Source organism: Pseudophryne corroboree, chromosome 1 (genome assembly GCF_028390025.1).
Source record: "Pseudophryne corroboree isolate aPseCor3 chromosome 1, aPseCor3.hap2, whole genome shotgun sequence".
NCBI classification, from domain to species: domain Eukaryota; kingdom Metazoa; phylum Chordata; class Amphibia; order Anura; family Myobatrachidae; genus Pseudophryne; species Pseudophryne corroboree.
In genome coordinates, this window is record NC_086444.1 from 394,674,627 (window position 1) to 394,689,872 (window position 15,246).

A 15,246-nucleotide genomic window follows, 5' to 3' on the forward strand; every position below is an offset into this window, starting at 1 on the left:
TGTGCTTTTCTGTCTTCTTCTAATAGTAGTACTTTGCCTGAAAGTTCAGCTCCCAAGGTTAAGAAACCAATCTCTGATTTGAACCCAGCCTTGCTGGGAGGTACCATCAGTTCAGACAATGTTTGGGGAATTACCTTGGTCAGACCTCAAGAACTTTGTAAAAATAAGAAGAAGAAAAAGAAATAATTATTGACTCTTGCCTTGATATAAAAAAAAATAAAAATTTTTTTTTCCTTGTCTTGTGTCCAGTGGCCACCGTCAAGGGGGGGGGGGGGGGGGGCACCGTTACAAGCTGTTACCACAGCTTGTTTCTGTTAGACCAGTGTGTCAGTTTTTTTTTTGTATCCCTTGTTTTGGAAAGTCTTAATTTTGGGGTCCATTGACCCCTCCTCAAGGGGGGGGTACTGTTATGAGCCACGGCTGTGGCTCATTCCTGTTTTGCATTTTGGTTATGTATTTTATGTTATACTTCTGTTTATGTTCCCCGTGGGTGTCATGGGGTGTTCGGAGCTTACCCTTAAGGAGAGGGTACTGTTATGAACCACAGGTAGTGGTTCATTCCTATTCTATGTTTATAGTTGTCTTGCAGGCCAGGATTTCCCGTTGCTCTGGTTTGAGAAGACTCTTGTTTGCTGCCGGTGGTGAGTCTGTGTGATTGCAGCTTGTTCCCATGTGTTCAGCCTCACCTGTCTGTTGATTGCACCTCTCAATTGTGCAGCAGGGCAGCTGCACGACATAATTAATTAAGACTCTGTTATATTCTGGCTCAGTGCAATTCACAGACGCTGGTGATATTTCCTGAGTTCCAGAGTTCTTGAGTTCTGAGCTAGTCTCTGCCAGTTCCTGAGCTCCTGTCTAGCAGTATCTGCCTAGCTGCTTTGAGTGTCGGTTCCTGAGTGTCGGTTCCTGAGTGTCGATTCCAGTGTCTGATCCTGTTTCCTGCCGTGAAGCGTTCCTGTCCAGGAGTCCTGTGGCTTGGTCTGTGCCTGGGCGAGTGTCTGGCTTCTTGGTGTCCACCGGTCTGTCGTTTGGGATTCTGCCTGTCCTCCGGTTCTGAGAGTCTGTGTCGGCTACTTTTGGGGTTCCAGTCTGTTTACCAGTATTTGTACCGGTTCCGTGAGTAGTGGCTTTGCTGCGTCCATCGGCCTAGGCCGCAGTATTCTTTGGTTATAATTTGTTACTGGTGTTTTGCAGAGGGTTCTGCTTATGCTGTCACCGCCGGTACACAACAGTATTGTGTCGGCGAGTGGACAGCATTTCCTTGGTTGTTCTTTTCCTTTGGCGGCGTGCCGCACATATATTTCGTTTTAGGGTTGTTAGTAGCCCCTAGCCTTCTGTTTGCTTTAGTCAGAGGTCCTCTTGTTATTATCCTGTCTCGGTTCACGCCTTGTCTCAATCTAAGACCTGGGGGCATCGGAGTTGGGCAGACCTAATCCGCCCTTCAAACGCGGCTGCCGTGGGCCCAAGAAACCATAGTCACTCAGGCGTGAACTGACCACACGGGTGAAACAATGGAGGTAGGGTGCTAGGGGCTATTTCCACACCACACCTTACTTCAGCGTCACGTTCTGGTGCTCAGGACTCACTACGCAACATCTCCCTTGTTCTGAGCACCAGGAACCTAACATTACCTTGGGTCCAAAGACCCAGAATTCCGGAAATCTGGGCTTTATTTTTTCAGGGTCTGTTCAGACTCAAGACTTTTGTTAAATTCTGTACGTAACAGAATATTTCCAACCAAAGGCAGAGATGAAATTTTTTTTTACAGAAATTTAAGATACAAGTCAGCAGCCATACTAGCAATCAATTTATTATTGCATACGTATATTTTGGCAACATGAGCACATATTCAACTATCCAATTTTGCATAGGTAGAATAAACATATTACTGCCTTTACTTCATACTGGAGTATTAATGTATTCAAACGCACAGCGAATGACACAGCAGTAAATGTTCTCAACGCTCATTAGCATCAGACACTATTAACTACTCAATACCTCTAGGTAGGTAGAGAGTCTGAGTCATTCTTCTATGTCCTTAGTCAAACAGCACTACGAGCTGCTACTGAGGAAGCTGATGCTTGAGAGGCTATTATACCCATACTGAGGCTGCTTCTCTTAATATGATAACTGTCCTTTCGATGCCATGGAATGAATATCTTCCCATGCACGCACCTGTTTTACCAAGCTGTGGCCATGCTGGCATGACAATTGTACCTACAGCACCTGGTATTCCCAGGTCGTTCAAGTACTAACCAGGCCCAACACTGCTTAGCTTTGAAGATCACATGAAATTGGACTTGCCCGTGTGGTGTGCTGTATGAGGAAAAACAGTTTAAGAACAACCATCTTTCTGCCTGTAACATCATCCAATGTATTAGAAGGCCGAGGCAGTGTAGATTTACGCACTTAGTCAAACTATGTGCATCTACTTTGGGAGGAATTCCCTACTTTTAAACAGTCCACAACAGGAAAAGGATAATATTAATAATCTCATCTTACTGGGTGTAACCCATGCCTCTTACATAATTTCCATCAGTTCTAGACATTCTGTACTCTGGACGTTTTAACCCCAAGAGCCTCAGATTTTCCATAGGCTCTACTGCCTTCTGAAAAGACAGAATGATTTAAACTGCATTAATTAACTCAGGTATTTGAGGTAAGCAGCAGACTCAAAATGTGAGGAACCACTTTTGAAATTACGTCCATTTTTAACATGTGTAGACTGTGAAGATGTTGCTTTATGTCTATGTAATTCCTGAACTGGATGGGACTCCAGGGGAAATGTTGCATTTATGGGTTAATTAGGCATCCTCTATCTGGTTTGTAGCTGGCATGCTCAGCTAAATTGTATAACGTTTGTGCAAAAGATGTCCATGGAGGTTCTGTTTGAACATGTGCCTGGCTTAAAGCTGGCTCTGTTGCCTCATATATTAGGAAAACTTTTACAGAACCATAACCTTTGCACATGACCCATTTTGTACCAGATCTTGATAGGTTAACCCTGTTTTGCAGGGTAACATGATGTTAATGTATGTGCTGCTTTGGAGAGTGTATCCTCTTTCCCTTGCCTTTCTTGGACATAGCAACTTTTATCACACACACATACAGTGTTAACCACACAATTTGTGACAGTATTCACTTTATGCTTTTAAATTGGAATACAGGGGCTAATTCCGACCCGATCATAGATGTGTTAAATTTAGCACATCTACGATCAGTCACACTGACATGCGGGGGGACGCCCAGCACAGGGCTAGCCCGTCCCGCATGTCAGTCCCTGCCCCGTCGCACAAGTACAAAAGCATTGCACAGTGGCAATGCTTTTGTACTTGACAAGTAACTCCCTACCTGCGCAGCTCCTGCACGCTGGCAGGGAGCTACTCGTCGCAGCGGTTGCATGTGACGGCATGCAGCTGCCACGGGCCGCCCCAACGGACTGGGCATGCATGCGTTGCCCGGACCGCGCCCCCTAAACGCCACCGCCCCGCCCCTCCCACCCAGCGACCGCCTCTGACTGTCAATCAGGCAGAGGCGATCGCAGGGCTATGACAGCTGTCGGCTGTCTGTCATGCGCCGGTACAGGTCTGAATCAGCCCCACAAACCGATTCTTCCCTGATTTGCATCAGCATTGAGGATCAGATATAAGAGAAAGCAAGACTGACAGAACACAGTATAAGTCAGCAGCGACACTAGCAGTCACATATTATACATTAGTATACATTAGCAATATGAGCACATATTCAACTACAAAATACATTTAAAGTATGTAGGAAGAACATATTACTGCATTACCTTATATAGGATCTTAACATATTCAGACACACAGCGAATGATAGAGCAGTAACGTTTACAACACTCATATGCATCTGGCACTTATACAACTACATAGTAACATAGTCGGTGAGGATGAAAAAAAGACTAGTAGTCCATCGAGTTAAACCGGAATTATATTGCATTCCTTAATCTATTTAGGTTAAAGGCTATAGCCTCGTATATCTTTTTCCGTTAGAAATTTGTTTAACCCATTTTTAAACGCATTGAATGAATCTGCCATTACAACCTTCTCTGGCAATGTATTCCATATTCGTATTGCCCTTACAGTGAAGAATCCCTTCCTGCAAAATTTTCTCTCCTCAAGCCTTAGGGGGTGTCTGCTTGTTTTGTGTAGAGGTCTCTTAGTAAACAACTCACATGATAGCTCCGCATATTGCCCCTTTATATATTTGTAAATATTAATCATATCTCATCTTAGCCGTCTCATTTCTAGTGTAAACATATCTAACCTAGAAAGCCTCTCCTTACAGTCCAGTGTCTCCAACCCCTTAATCAATTTGGTAGCTCGCCTCTTAACTTTTTCAAGTTCTAATGTCTCTTTTATAGTGTGGTGCCCAGAACTGTACACATCACTCAAGATGCGGTCGTACTAATGATTTGTATAGAGGCAGGATTACACCCTCATCCCTTGTCTCAAATCCCCTTTTAATGCATGCTAACGCCTTATTTGCCTTTGTTGCTGCACTTTCACATTGTGTGTTGCTGCTAAATCTACTATCAATGAGTACCCCCAAATCCTTTTCTAATACAGTATCCCCTATTCCCCCCCCCCCCCCCCCATTTAATTGGTAGGTTGCATGTTTATTCTTAGTCCCAAAGTGCATAACTATACATTTTTCCACATTAGACCTCATACACCATTTCATTGCCCAAACATCCAGTTTACTTAAATCTCTCTGAAGAAACTCCACATCTGACTTGATCACCCTAAATATTTTAGTCTGCAAAAATTGACACTGTGCTTTCTAGTCCTTCTCCTATATCATTTATAAATATATTAAACAATAGTGGCCCCAGCACAGAACCCTGCGGTATTCCACTAATTACTTTAGCCCAGGTGGAAAACATCCCAATAATCACCACTCGCTGTTCCTTGTTATCAAGCCAATTACTCACCCATGTACAAATAGTGTCTCCCTTAATTTTAAAGTCAGCCTCCTGTGAGGTACTGTGTCGAAAGCTTTTGCAAAATCTACATAAACCACATCAAATTAGTTTGGCATTACCAATGGGTAGGTTAGAGACTCTGTGCTGTATCACCTGCCTCAGGCAAGCGGGATACAGGGAGACATAGCCCCGCTTCCAGGATCGATCACTGCGCTAACGAACGCTTAGTGGATGCAGACGCACTAGTGAACCCAGACGACCAAGTGAACACAGACTCACCAGTGACACAGTCACACAGCGTTGAGACCAAGTTTGTTTGATTTACAGCGTCTCAGACAGAAGCGGGGAAATCAGTTCATGGCGGGAAACTCAGAGGAAACTGGTCATAATCCGGGGGGAGGGGCGGTCAGGGGATCGTCTTACTCCCCACTGCCGACATCAACCCCAGGGATCACGGCCTTTTACTAATCCCTGGAACCTATGATCCCTGAGGCCTTGCGCTGGGGCACCTGAGGTGGCAGCGACGACTGTTCGGTAGTCTCCCCCTGAAACAGTGCAGCTGTGTCCTGCGTCTTAACCCGCTAAGCGGAACCGACGCCTTACCTTCTCCCCGTTCTCCAGCCACAGCCTGAACTTGCTAGTACATCCTTGCTGTTGCCCGCCAAAACAGCACTATATACGGAAGTAAGAGTTGTCACGACCCGGCGGAGAGTTGTTGGAGCGTCTCTTTCTATGGTACGTATAAGACGATTTTAGAACGATCACTCAAAAAATAGGATTTTGGTACCTACCGGTAAATCCTTTTCTCGTAGTCTGTAGAGGATGCTGGGGTCCACATTAGTACAATGGGGTATAGACGGGTCCACCAGGAGCCATTGGCACTTTAAGAGTTTTAGAGTGTGGGCTGGCTCCTCCCACTATGCCCCTCCTACCAGACTCAGTCTAGAAACTGTACCCGAGGAGACGACATACTTTGAGAGAAGAATTATACACAGATAGTGGTGAGATTCATACCAGCTCACACATACAAGGCACGTCAAGCCAACTAGCTTGAACCACTCAGCAACAGTGGAAACATTACTTACCAAGTAACAATGCAGTACTCAACTAAAACTTAGTTGTACTGAACCAAACAACATTTGCAGGAAAACGAAGCGCTGGGCAGGCGCCCAGCAACCTCTAAGGACTACGAGAAAAGGATTTACTGGTAGGTACCAAAATCCTATTTTCTCTTATGTCCTAGAGGATGCTGGGGTCCACCTTAGTACAATTGGGATGTACCAAAGCTCTCAGAACGGGAGGGAGAGCACGGAGGCTCCTGCAGAACTGATTGGCCTCTGATGATCTGAAATTCAGTCAAAGTATCGAACTTGTAAAACTTTGCAAACGTGTTCGACCCAAACCAAGTTGCAGCTCGGCAAAGTTGCACTGCCGAGACACCCCGGGCAGCTGCCCAGGAAGATTAACAGATTTTGAACACGGCATTCCTGCCGTAGAATAAGCGTGCTGGATAGTGAACCTGATCCAGCGAGAGATCGTCTGCTTAGAAGCAGGACACCCAATCTTCTTGGGATATTATAGGACAAACAGAGAGTCCGACTTTCTGTGACGAGAAGTCCTCTTCATATATATCCTCAGAGCCCTTACGACATCCAAGGACTTTGAAGTAATTGAGGAGTCAGTAGCCACTGGCACCACAATAGGTTGGTTGATATGAAATGTCGAAACAACCTTCGGAAGAAACTGCTGACGAGTCCGGAGCTCAGCTCTATCTTCGTGGAAGATCAAGAAAGGGCTTTTACAGGATAAAGCCCCCAGCTCGGAGACACGTCTAGCAGAAGCCAATGCCAAAAAAAGTGACCACCTTCCATGTAAGAAATTTGAGCTCCACCTCCTGTAGAGGCTCAAACCAATCCAACTGGAGGAACTGCAACACCACGTTAAGGTCCCAAGGCGCCGTAGGTGGTACAAAGGGAGGTTGGATATGCAGAACTCCCTTCAAAAAGGTCTGAAACTCAGGGAGGGCAGCCAGTTGCTTCTGAAAGAAAATGGATAAGGTTGAAATCTGGACCTTCACAGATCCCAACCTCAGACCCATATCCACTCCTGCTTGCAGTAAGACTAGGAAACGTTCCAGTTGAAATTCCACCGCAGGAAACTTCTTGGACTCACACCAAGAAACATATTTCTTCCAAATACGATGGTAATGTTTTGACATTACCCCTTTCCTAGCCTGTATGAGGGTAGGAATAACGTTCTTCGGAATGCCCTTCCGAGCAAGAATCAGGTGCTCAACTTCCATGCCATCAAACGTAGCCGCGGTAAGTCTTGATAGGCGAACGGCCCCTGCTGCAGCAGGTCCTCCCGAAGAGGAAGAGGCCTCGGCTCTTCTAGCAGTAGATTCAGAAGGTCCGCGCACCAAGCCCTTCTTGGCCAGTCCGGGGCAATGAGGATCGCTTGAACCCTTGTTCTCCTTATGAGCTTTAGAATTCTTGGGATGAGTGGGAGTGGTGGAAACACGAACACTGACTGGAACACCCACGGAGACACCAGGGCGTCCACTGCCTGTGGGTCCCTCGACCCGGAACAATAACGTCGAAGCTTCTTGTTGAGAAGAGAGGCCATCATGTCTATTTGGGGCAATCCCCAAAGATCTGTTATTTCCTTGAAAACCTCCGGATGGAGTCCCCACTCTCCTAGATGGAGATCGTGTCTGCTGAGGAAGTCTGCTTCCCAGTTGTCTACTCCCGGAATGAAGATGGCTGACAGCGCTAACGTGTATTTTTCTGTCCAGAGGAGTATTCTTGTCACCTCTGATATTGCCGCTCTGCTCTTCGTTCCGCCCTGTCGGTTTATGTAAGCCACTGTTGTTACATTGTCCGACTGCACTTGGATGGCCCGATTTCTCAGAAGAGGGGCCGCCTGAAGAAGACCGTTGTAGACGGCTCTTAGTTCCAGAATGTTGATGGGCAGGGCGGCTTCCAGGCTTGACTCAAGCTCCATACGTTGTTAGCAGGACCCAGTCCTGAATCCCGAACCTGCGGCCTTCTAGGAGGTGAGGCAATTGGAGCCACCAGAGGAGAGAAATCCTTGCCCTTGGCGACAGACAAATTCTCTAATGCATGTGGAGGTGAGATCCCGACCACTTGTCCAGGAGATCCAGTTGGAAAGGGCGAGCATGGAACCTCCCATACTGGAGAGCCACGGAGACTTCCTCAAGACGAATACCCTTGATCCTCGTCTTGAGGAAGTCTTGAGGAAGTCTCCGTTGCTAGGAGACGAAACGCGTTGATGCCCCTTTCTACAAGTTCAGTTCAGTGGACATTTGCTACTTCACAGATTGGCTCCCCATTATCTTGGCTTCTGTACTCCGTCCTTTAGCCACACTGCAGCCCATTGATCTCCAGGAACCACACCTCCGCTGTGAGGTAAAAGCACTCCAGCTATTTGCGGCACCTTTACACCTGGATACCGCCGCGGTCATCCGGACATGAACGGATCCCCGCTGTGTGGCCAATACAGCACTGGCCATTAGCGGCTTTGCCGTTCCTTACCGCTACTGCCAGCTAAACAGATTACGTCCTCTGTTGTGAGGTTCTCAACGCATTGTTATCTTACGGTCATTTGACGGCTGCTTTGACGGAGATTTTGGTACACCAGCGGGTCTGCTTTTCAACTGCTACTGAGGAATCAACCAGAATTTCCATATTAACCTCGTGCAATTGCACACAGGACCCTGTAGTAAATTCCAGGAACCAGCACGGGGGTAATTATCATTGCTTATATGCCTCTAATAATTTATTAGTTATTGTGTAGCCATCTGTGGACATTTCATATGATATCACACTGGGACGCCAGTGTTAGAATCAATTGACATTTTACTCAGAGAGCTTCTCTCTCATGGTTAAAAATTCTTTATTTAGATACATTTTATGTTGTCTTAAATAGCACGTTCATAAACACAGATACAGTGTTTCTGTCTATGTATGCAAGAGGTAGAAACCTCTGACTTTTTAAATTGTTACATACATTAATTGTTTGTTTGTCCTATGTGTCTGTTAAATATTAACATTTTTGATAAAATATTCTCTTTTCAAAAGTTGAGCTTCATTGAGTCAATCATTCTCCCTGCTAGACTGCATTTAATTGATTAATTAATTAATCTTTGTCAGGATTCTGATTTAGTATGTCCCCGGAGGGGGCACTAGTGGGTCAGTGTAGGAGTGATAGAGGAGACTGGGAAACGGACAAAAAGTTCTGCGCTTGATATTTATTATCACACAGGGATAACCGATGACAGGAACAATGAATAATAACTTAATCCGATAAATGAATATTTCAAAAGTCACTGGTAACAAATAAGCAATGAAGATTAACTTGAAACTTGATATAAATAAGGCAATAATGAAATCAGATGCAGCAAACAAAACTCTGGTATATAACGAATAGCCATCAAAGCACACAGTCTCTGTAGAAGCACACGTCTTTAAGCCAAGCAAGGCCCTAGCAGGAGACAGTCCTAACACAGCAAGATGTTAAGTGCTAAAGGCAATGCACAGTGTGGAATGCTGGTAATTAGGTGCACAGGCTGAGAACACACCTGAGGAAAGTCTCTACTGCAGATTGGTGTAGCAGACTGTGGCTGGAGTTTGTAGCAAACTGGAACAATGAAGACTGGAGACTGGAACACAGGAACTTGCACACTGAATGTGACTCACAGGAGAGCTGGAGTGGTTGCTGCTACTTGTAGTTCCACAGGAACACTGGAACAGGGAAACATCTTGGAGATGCCAGAAATAGGAGATTGCTGGAAACAAAGAATTGAAGACTGGAACCTGGAACTGGAAACTGGAACGGAACTGGAACTGCTGGGACCTGTAGTTCCACAGGTCCAATACACAGGGGTATCTCTGCAGACAGAGGACTGCAAACAGGAGACGCCTGTTCACAGAATGTGACGTGTTGTCCAAGGCGATGAGACTGAGCCAGGAACTGGAGTTTAAACACCTTGGTCTGTGATGATTGGATGATCTCTGTGAGAACACACCCTGCTGGATTAGGTGTTCAGATCAGCTGTGAGTTAGCTGAAGCACTGTGTACTCCAGGCTGCAGTAGACTGAAAACTAGAACTGGAACAGAAATGAACTGCTGGAACCTGTAGTTCCACAGTAGTGATGCAATGGAGAATGCAGATTCATGACAATCTTGAGTGATTTCTGGAGCGCAGAGCATTCTCTCCGTTTACTTCCGTATCCAGGATCATTCCCAGAAATGACAATTTCTGGGTTGGTTCCAAATGTGACTTTGGAAAATTCTGAATCCACCCATGACTCTGGAGCAGTCGCGTTGTGAGAACAATGGACTGCAGCAGCTTCTCCTTGGACGATGCCTTTATCAGGAGATCGTCCAGATAAGGGATGATGTTCACACCCTGCTTGCGGAGTAGTATCATCATTTCCGCCATCACCTTGGTGCTGTGGAGAGGCCAAATGGCAGGGCCTGGAACTGAAAATGACAGTCCAGTAGTGCAAAGTGGAGATAAGCCTGATGCGGCAGCCAGATCGGAATGTGAAGGTACGCATCCTTGATATCCAGGGTTACCAGGAATTCCCCCTCTTCCAGACCTGATATCACCGCCTTGAGAGACTCTATCTTGAACTTGAACTCCTTTAGAAAGGGGTTCAATGATTCTAAGTTCAGAATGGGCCTGACAGAACCATCCGGTTTCGGTACCACGAAAAGGTTCGAATAGTAACCTTTGGTCAGCATATGAGGTGGAACCGGCACAATGACCTGTGCCTCCACCAGCTTTTGGACAGCGTCCTGAAGCACTGTGCTGTCCTCCAACAGAGTTGGTAAGCCCGACTTGAAAAAACGATGAGGAGGGAGACTTTGAAATTCCAGCCTGTATCCCTGAGACACAATATCTACTACCCAGGGAACCAGGCCGGACGATACCCAGACATGAAAGAACTGTCTGAGTCTCGCTCCCACAGGCCCCACCTCCGGTGGCTTTTGTTCCTGGGAACCTGCAGCGGCAGGTTTCTTGGACTTAACCTTACCTCCCCTAAAGAAGGTATTGGATGATCTGGCCTTTCTAGGCTTGTTAGGCCGAAAGGACTGCTGCGCAGCTGAGGAGAAGGATTTCTTCGGAGCAGGTGCTGCTGAGGGAAGAAACAGAGACTTACCCGCTGTAGCCGTGGATATCCACGCGTCTAGAGCTTCCCCAAAGAGTGCCTGACCTGTATAGGGTAGCGACTCCACACTTATTCTGGATTCCACGTCGGCCGACCACTGGCGGAGCCACAGTCCCCGACGAGCTGAAACAGACATGCAAGAAATTCCTGCAGCCATGGAACCCAGGTCTTTCATGGATTCTACCATACAACCTGCAGAATCATGAATGTTGCGTAAATACAATGCAGCGTCATCCCTATCCATAGTATCCCAATCCTCAAGTAAGGTAGCCGACCACTTCACTATTGCCTTTGCAATCCATGCACTAGCAATAGTGGGACGTAATATGGCCCCTGAAGCAGTGTACACTGATTTAAGCGTGTTATCAATTTTCCTATCTGCTGGCTCCTTTAAGGCGGTAGATCCCGGAACAGGTAAAACCACCTTTTTTAAGAGTCTGGATACAGATGCGTCAACAATCGGCGGGTTTTCCTACCTTTTCCTATCCTCCTCAGGGAAAGGAAAAGCCACCAGAATCCTCTTAGGAATCTGAAACTTCTTTTCAGGGTTTACCCATGCTTTTCAAATATAGCATTCAGCTACTTTGACGCAGGGAAGGTTAGCGAGGCTTTCTTATTTTCAGTGAAAAAAGCCTCCTCAACCTACTCAGGTGTGGTATCATTTACATTTAACACATCTCTGATAGCCTCTATCAATAAGTGCACCCCCCTTGCAAGAGATGCGGACCTCCGCAACACATCCCCATCACCATCTGTAGTGTCCGAATCGGTATCTGTGTCGTCTTGTGTGACATGCACAAGCGCACGTTTGTGGGGGTATATAGCGGGGTATCCTGAGGTACCAGACACAGGCCATACTGCCATAGAGCTCTGTAATACCTGGGTTGTAGATTAATTACTAGCAACCCTGTCAGAGATCTGAGAAATCCAAGTTTTGATAGAGGAAAACCACTCTGGTTCCCTTGCTGGTATCTGTGCTAAACTAGTGCTAACCTAATTACATGGAATGGGATCATCCTGGAAGGATAAATCCTCTGCAGCATATGACACAGTGTCCCTGGACATAGCTAAAGGAGACCACCAAACACTCCACACACACACACAGGTGGGGGCAGACAGAGCCCCCCCCCAAGAATGGCAAGAGACAGAGATTGGAGCCAACCCACACACAGCGCTTTGTAGCAAGGAGAAACCCCTTGTCAGCGCTGACTGTGCTCCTTAATAGGACACACAATCTAATTACAGCCTCCCCTCCCTTCTACAACCCCCTGGTACTGTGTACAGTAAGCTGGAGTTGCTGTGGAGGGACCTGAATCTTCCTTTCAGCGCTTGCAGGCAGGAAAATGGGGCTGGAACACTGCTGGGTCCGCTCTGAGGAGAAGCTCCACCCCCTTAATGGCGCTGTCTTCCCACTCTTCAGATGATTATACTGGCCTGAGGAAAGTTGCTGGCTGAGATCCCTGGACCCCGACAGGCTTGCTGACCAGTGGTGGGGGGGGGGTAAGCGCTGGCCCAGGGCGCCCCTCACAGCACCGCACTATGTGCCTCTGGTACTATCCCATGAGTGCGGTTAATACCGCGCTACCTCCCCATTGCCGCCATATTCACACCGGCCCTCCGCTTGCTAGGGGGGTCGTGACTAACTCACCACTCTCTTCAGCTCTGTAAGGGGTCGGCGGCATTCTGCTGGGGCGAGCGGTTCCCCTGTGGCGGAGACCGATCAGACCCCTCTGGAGCTCAGTGTCCAGTTAGCGGAGTCAGTGGCTCAGACCCCGCAGGGCGAACACTTCTCCCCCCCCCCCCTTAGTCCCTCACTGCAGGCAGGCTGTTGCCAACAGCCTCCTGTAAAAAAAAATAAACTCTAAAATAAACTTTTACGAGAAAAGCTCAGGTGAGCTCCCCCTAGCTGTGACCAGCTCTTCCGGGCACAGAGGGAGGAGCCAGCCCACACTCTCAAACTCCTAAAGTGCCAATGGCTCCTGGTGGACCCGTCTATACCCCATGGTACTAAAGTGGACCCCAGCATCCTCTAGGACGTAAGAGAAAATGGATTATAGCCTAATCCGACCTGTGCCCTTACCTTGGTGGTCTAGTGGGGTCCCTGTACTGCCAGTGTCCACGCCAGCGCGCTCGGCCCGCCTCCTAATGGCCGCGGCGGATCACGATTTCCAGCGGAGCTCACAGCCTCCGCTGTAAGTACCCGGCAACCAGGGACGCGGGAGTATACAGAGCCGCTGGGGGAGGTGATGGAGCTGCAGCAGCAGATATCAGAATGATATCTAGCACTAGAGTGCCTCTGCTGCAGCCCTTGAAGTCTTCTATCGTCTTTAAAAAAGCTCTTCTTAGGGCTGCTGGAGCAGCCCTGCCTGTTAGCTGCCTGCACAGGCACCAACTTACAAACGGAGCTCCTGTGCACGGAGGCGGGGTTATAGAGGAGGCGGCGCTGAGCATCTTGGGAACAGTCAAAGCTTTTAGCCTGTTGGTGCCTCGGAACAAGATCCTACTCTACACCCCGATGTTATTCCCTGTGGAATACCAGTGTACCCCGCTGCAGAAAAGTCACTGCTTGTTGTTTCTGGACACCCATTCTTGCCGTTTCATTAGTTTCTGGACAGAAAGTACCAATATACATTGTGCAGAATAACATCTAATTTCTCCACTCAAACTTTATCTTAAAATACAAAAAACTATGTTCCAACAAAGCTGTATCTGAAATATTGATCTGTGCTTACAGTATAAACGAAAATACCTGTTTCAAATGGGTAATAGGAAAAATCTGGGGATAAAGTAATAGGGTGTGAGAAGCCGGAGGTTTGGGAGTTTGCAAGAATGGCCATGTTTTTATAGTGGCAATCATTTAGAAGGCAAAACCAGGATGGTTTTTTAGAAAAATGATGGAGTAGTTTGAAAGCAAAAACGACATATGGCAGTGGTTCCCGAACTTTTTTGAATCACAGCGCCCCAGAGAATCAGATTTTTTTCACGGCACCCCTCGGCCAAAAGTTTCTTATTGAGAAATTTTGAAGAAATATTAAATTAAGTAAAATGTGTTTATATGTCATCCTTAGGTTGAGGGACAAGATTTGCTTGAGTTTGTCCACATATATTTAAAATTGGCAGCCACCAGCCCTGGTTTTGCCAATTACATGGACCATAAATAATTTGAATTGGTCCTGGACCACCAGCCTGAGGCACCCCTGCAGGGGTCCCACGGCACCCCAGGGTGCCACGGTACACAGTTTGAGAACCACTGGCATATGGGTAAGGAAATCAAAACGTCCTATTATGTTGGGCCACCAATTATAAGAGCATTCTACTCAGTATTTGAACCCTGGGTAGGAGGGCAGGCTGGCGAGGGTGGCTGGGAGACTGGTTTGTTGGAAACCCACCCCCAAGATATGAAAGATCTTTAATTTTGGGGGGAAGGTGGATCCTCAATTTCTTTTCTTTTTTTATGAGCACTTTCACAGCAAGTCCAATTTTTCCTAAAACCTTTTTTGGTTTTTTTAGGATAAATTTTAGGAACTGGATTTTGAACCCCTAACACCAATCCTACAAGTGTGTGTGTTCTCCTGTCAGTGTGTGTGTGTGTTCTCCTGTCAGTGTGTGTATTATGGGGGGTACACACGGGGTCCTTGCTTATAATCTAAGCAATCTGACTAGATTGCTTAGAAATTAAGCACAGATCTCTCCGTGTCTATGCCCATAACGATAGCGATGCGCGGCCGCGTGCGTCGCTATCTCTAGATTTGGCATGCATGCCGAATCTCGTAGATCACTCACTCTGCTGTGTGCTAAGCGGGGGGAGAGATGTGTTTTATTCTTCACCATTTAGTTTTCCATTGGAATACAAACATTTTCTAAATATAAATTAGTCTTTAGTGGACTCCAAGAGATTGACACACCCTGACATTCACTAGAGAGCAAGGGTAGAAATACCATACTTTCTTATACTGTAAGATAATAATCTCTACTCGATAATTATATGAAGCCTCTGAACTCTCGCTGGCTCGCTAGAAGCACAGTGACTGCATAACAAATGCTTCATAACAATGGTATGTCATGGAGTTGTAACAGTAGTGGCCACTGAAACCTTTATCCTTT

The 15,246-nt window shown here is 46.7% G+C and overlaps 1 protein-coding gene across 7 annotated transcripts in view; it reads right to left on the minus strand.

The window, feature by feature from the left end:
* The window catches only part of SRRD (SRR1 domain containing), a 105,182-nt gene that overhangs the window by 38,625 nt on the left and 51,311 nt on the right, over positions 1–15,246 (minus strand). The window lies entirely within an intron of this gene.